Raw genomic sequence first — 5865 nt, 5'->3', positions numbered from 1 at the left:
GTTATATTATTTCTTTCACTTAACATAATATTAATCTAATAGTTAATATAATTCAAACATATCAACATTGCCCCTTCTGTTCTTTCTTCGAACTTTCTGTGTTCCTCGCAGTCGTCGTGAAACTCGCTTCCAATCTTTGTTGTTTTTGTACGTTCTCCTATCTCTTCTATCCTCGATCCCGTTCTCTTCAAATCGTTATCATTAATTCATCGTTTAGAATAGAATAATTTGTCGAATGTCAAATAAGAATAATGGAATTGGATGATAGAATGTATTAGTAGAATATTGAATTGAATAGGAATTATTGAATAAGAATCATAAAATTGGAATAATAGAATAATTGATATGTGATTCGCGTTTTTAGTTTGGTGTTTAAATTTATTTTTATATTTTGCGTTTTATATAATTTTTATGTATGTATATCGATTTTTATTTAGATATATATTAATAATGATTTCCACGAGGTTTAAAATATTCTTTATTTTAAAGTTTAAATTTAACATCTTTGTTTTTTAATTTAAAAAGCGTCTTGATATAGTAATTTTTCTTCAAATTATATTTTGTAAAAAATAATTTCTCTAGTCTTAAGTATTTACTAAATGATCTCTTTAATTCCTCTATATGTGGTTTTTTGAAATTTAAATATATAGTTTTGATATTATTTTCTATTCTCCTTTTAATATTTTTATTCTTCACAAATTTTTATCATTTTGTATATTAATTGAATAACCTATTTTTTTTATTACTATTTTAGCAACCTTCATGCTTCTGGGTCTTCCAAACCCTTACTCATTAAAATTTATTGCTGCTGGCCAACAGATTTGTTACAGGATAGTATTTATCAGAGACCTGCAGACCCGGAATAATTGAAATAAAAGATGATAATATCGAATATATTTCTAAAATGAAAAGGCAGCTGATTTTTAAATTAAGTAAGGCAAAACACAAACGCTCAATTTGCTCGCACTTATAAGGAGGTGGCCGAAGTTTTTAAAAATATATTTAGATAAAGTAAATATTCAAATAAAGTAACCCATGACCAAAAATTATTAAATGAAACTTTTTTCTTTATATATTAAGATTTTATTATATAATAAAGTTGATGTTGAAGAAAAATATCAATTTTTTATAATTTTTGTATTAAATAATAAGAATAAAATATAATTTATTTGTTCTTATATCGATATAATTATAAACATTTAAGCCTATCTTTGCATCTAAAATATATTTTAAAAAATTAAATAAATTATGTCATTAAAAAACCCCATCTTGGGGGATTTATATTTATAGATTAATGATAAAAGAAGTTATTTAAAAAAATAATTTGGAAATTGAAATTATTTTAATATATTAAAAGAGTCTAGCAGGTTGATTAAAATTAATATAGTAAAATAGTCCTCATTTTCTTAATAAATTAGATATAAGATTAGGAAAGCAAATTGTAATTTACTTTGAAATCATAGGTTATAATTATGAAGCTTAATTTTTTAGTTATTTTAAATATTTGTTGAAAGATTTGATCTTTAATTTTTAAAGTAGGTTGCAATAGAAGCCTACCATTAATGCTAAATTCATTTAAAGCTAGAAAATATGTTTGCTGAATTTTGATTTTTAAAATTTGCTCAAAATAAATCATTTTCAAAAGGTTTTGATCCCTATATAGATAATTTTTTTTGACAATGCTCAGTTTTGATCAAATTTTATGTCTATAAAATTATATAATTTTTTCTCAAAAATTGGTGTAAAAACTTTGGTTTTACACCAAGTTAATATTGGAAACCAAAATGGTATGTTACCAGCTGCTTGGGTATATTGAAAGTAGGACTCGATTCGAATATTTGCATTATTCATATTCGATTGGTATTTTCGAATAAAATTATTCCTTATTTATATTCGTAGGAATAATCAAAACATCATTCGATTTGATTCGTTGAATATTCGATCCAATTCTAAAAATAAAATTATTCTTTAAAATTATTTTCAGAAATCTTCAATATTTTTTTGAATAAATCTTTGAATATTTTTTTTTTAAAAAAGAGTTTACGATTTCATTTTGAAAGATCTATTATACATGAAAATTATAAAAAATTTATTTGTTTAGGAATATATACTAAACATATTTAAAATTTTAAGGAAAATTTGATCAAAATTTTTTTTTCCCTTAAAAAAATAATCTTCCAAAATATTTGAACTTCTGAAAAAAAATTTGAAAATGATCAATAAATGTGGAAATAAAGTTATTTTAAAACAAAAAATTTTTCCATAACGAACATATTAAATTAAATACTTATAAATAATTTTAAACATTTACGAATAATGTCGAAGAGAAATTTTGAATAATAAGAAAAATTCCAAAATATACGAATAATTTTGAATACAATTGAATTAAAAATTTATTTATAAAATCTAACGACCTTTCTCACCAGGAACAATATATGGGCGCGTACTACCAAAATCGTTCCAGATCGGCCCTTTCAATGAAAAAGGGCAGCTACTAAGATAACGTTCGCTTTCAGACGCCCGCAGACCCATAAGGAGGCGCCCCCTCCAGGAGTAAAAAGAGAAAATAAGTAGTGCTACGTAAGTGATAATAATAATAATCCTTCTTCTCCCACTCCCACTCTTCATTCTCTTTCTAACACACTATATTCTACTCTTTCTAATACCGAAAGGTTCAGGGCCAATAAACAAACAGCTCTTTTTAGGGCTATAAGACCCGGGAAAGAAGGTGCCCGAGTGCAGAACTACGGCCCGCCAGTACGAAAAGGAGAAACAACTCAGTACCAAGATTGGCTAAATAGGGGAAACAAATACCTTAGGGAACTGAGGCGACAGTTGTTTTCTCCTGGAGATGGGCAGGAATCCAATGCTCCCAACAACAACGACACCTAAATACCTTCGTTTTCATCGGATGTCCCGTTGCCAGTCAACAACCTGAATCAACATCCGACATCGTATCCCTTATGTTCAAAGATTCAGGAATCCAGGAGAGAAGAATAGACAATCCCTCTACAGTCTCAGGTTTTCCTCAGGGGCCAATCGCCCGGGGAAGGACATCGCGCCTATCGTCGATTCGTTGGAGGGTTCGCCGCTCCCTCCCATTTCATTTCTATAATAATGCAAGCAGACTATTATGCACATAATTTTACCAATTTCCTCAACCATTCATGGTATTATGAATTTAAAGAAAATAAATTAACTTAAGAAAAAATATATTTATTTTCACCTATAATAATATTAATAATAATTAAATTTTAAAATAAAATTATGGATTATAATTTAGTTTTTTAAGTTAACGGGAATGAGCCAAGCAATTTAAAAAAATATATATTGCTCCCAAAAATTTATTCATAAACTAATAATTCATTTTTATGATTGATAAGCATATTTTTAAAATTAAAATTTTATATACTTTGTAAAATTGTGACCAAAATTTTCAAGGGCGTAGAACGGTATATAAAATATTATATTTTTTGAAATTCCAAATAAACTCATCTATTTATTTTAAAAATTTGATATTATAATTCTACACACTTTCGAGTATTTTTTCCTTATAAATTCTCGATGATTCTTCAGATTCATATGGTAATTAATTTTTTTTATAAAATAATTCTATTTTTATCATCTTCTTCGGTTCATTTACATTTATTTCCTGTAAATAAAATGGCACTCATGTAAAAGTCTTCTTCTATTTAAATATAATTTTATTTGTGATATAATGCACATGTTTTAAGTTTTTTGATGATTATTTCTTCCACGATATACGGGCCAAACTATTGGCCCTTTCCATTAGTTGGGCTCTAAGAAGCATGGAATATCGGCACTTTTTGGGCTTACTAGAGGAGCTCTTGTACCTAAGCCTTGAATAACGGGGGAAGGGGGGGGGGGTTGAATTATGTTTCATCAGTGTTGAAACCTATAGAGAGCTTTTAATCTTTCTGCTAAAAGATGAAATCAGGTTCGTTTCAATCCATTCCATATGTATTTGCTATCTCGATATGAGGGAGGGATTTGGGTTGATTCTTCCTGTTATAAAATTTGAAGGAGTTAGGCTTGGGTCATATTATAAGGGTTTTTTTTCAAAAAAATAAAAGAAATGATATGAATTATAAAATTTTTCGAATGTTTACTTTTTTACTTTTCCTTTAAATTAATAATTATAAAACATTTATTTAAAGATAAAATTGATTTTTTTAGAAAAGAAAGAAATGAAAGGAAAGGAAGGAAGGAAGAAAGGAAAGAAGGAATGAATAAAGGAAAATTTATTTTTTTGTTTTTTATAATTATATTCAAAAAGGACGTTTCATCACGAAATCGGGACACGGTCACTCTTTTGCTGGTACTATATAGTAAGACTCATATTTCCTTTAAGCATTTATAAATTATAACTAGTGCTGTGAATCCAAAATAGGGTTTAGAGATTTAAAATTGTTTGGTTAGCCATTTTAAAACCACGAACCAAAACAGGCATCGATTTACGAACAACACATATATCCTTTTATCAAATTTCTCTAATTTAGAGTTTAAACCTCTAAACACTTCTCACGGCCCTGGTTCCGTTTAAAATGTATCTCTATCAGGAGACCAAAATTTTTTTTAAAAAAATATCTGAAAGCGTGAGAGAAATTATAATTCTATCATATATCTGAGAATCCTAAATCCTGAGTATAGTTGCCGAACCAAAAAAATAGTTCGTTCCGATTCTGCATATTTATTTTTCCTATCTTTCTTTCTTTTTTAAAAAAATGAACTCTATATAAAAAAATAATATTTAAGTTTGGCTTAATTTCTCTATTTTTTAACAAACTTATTTTTAGACCGTTAAAAAATAAATGGGAAATGACTAGTTTTTAGTCTAAAACCATCACCTTAAGCCTCGGGTTTTCCTATAAAAAAATAGTATATAACTCAAATTTGATGCAGAAATGAATTATCGCGCGCCTCAATACTCATCGAATTTTCTTCCGCGTATATATGTAGTGTGAACCGGCGAAGGTCAACCAAACCGGTTGGGACTGAACAAATTGGTTGACAAAATCGGATTATAAAATTTAATTTTGGACTGTGGGATAGTCTGGACCTACCTGATTGGATTTTACTACACTAATTAAACTTTCTAAACAAAATGAATCACTAAGTAGATGTACTTTTTAGAAAACAATATTGTATATAAATTATTTTGTTAGAATAGGTTCAATTTCTGGTTTCTTGGTAATTTTAAAAGGGGATTCCGATTATAAGAATCCTTAAATAATAAAAATAGTTTTAAAAAGAGATATCGGGAAAAATAATAGGCCGTGTGCTGGTTTGTCTTATTTCTCAAAAGCAGTCTGTTTAAGCCGTGTCTAAAGCTTTCCCTAAAGAGCCTAAAAAGAAAGAGGCTATTTACGTAGGTTGAGTGTCTCTACGCTACTTTAGAAACCAAAATATTTATTTAATATGCAAATAATTAAAAGAAGCCAATTAGTTCAAAATCTATTTAACCTGGGTTAAACAGATTTAAGTTTCATAAATAAGACGAAACAGGACACGGCATAAAGCTTAACCACCATATTTGTTTTTCATTTCGCGAAGCAATCACAATCCTATACATTCAACACGTGAATGGGCAGCAAATTGGTAATTCATCCGGAAATGTTGTCAGGGTCGTCAATAGCGAGATCTTAAGCGCCAACGGCAAAAAAATGAAATTTTCCGACCCTAGAGGCATCCTTAAAAATGGCACCAATATCATTTATTACAACAACAATATAAAAGCCAATGTCCACGCAAGCGTCCACGTAAGCGCAAACCACGTGCATTACGATACGAAAAAAAATCCGTTGGGACCAGATGGCCAAATAAATGTATCCGTGACTACAAGCA

At 28.4% G+C, this 5865-nt stretch overlaps 1 long non-coding RNA gene across 1 annotated transcript; it reads left to right on the top strand.

The window, feature by feature from the left end:
* Positions 1-3085: 3085 nt before the first annotated feature.
* Positions 3086-5648, top strand: LOC135931344 (uncharacterized). The gene is made up of 3 exons (XR_010573018.1): positions 3086-3170; positions 4298-4349; positions 5575-5648. It is a non-coding gene; the product is annotated as an uncharacterized LOC135931344 (long non-coding RNA).
* The last annotated feature ends 217 nt before the right edge of the window (positions 5649-5865 follow it).

Source organism: Gordionus sp. m RMFG-2023, chromosome 1, assembly GCF_954871325.1.
Source record: "Gordionus sp. m RMFG-2023 chromosome 1, tfGorSpeb1-WG-v2, whole genome shotgun sequence".
Lineage (NCBI taxonomy): Eukaryota > Metazoa > Nematomorpha > Gordioida > Chordodea > Parachordodidae > Gordionus > Gordionus sp. m RMFG-2023.
This window is presented reverse-complemented; position numbering and strand designations above follow the sequence as displayed.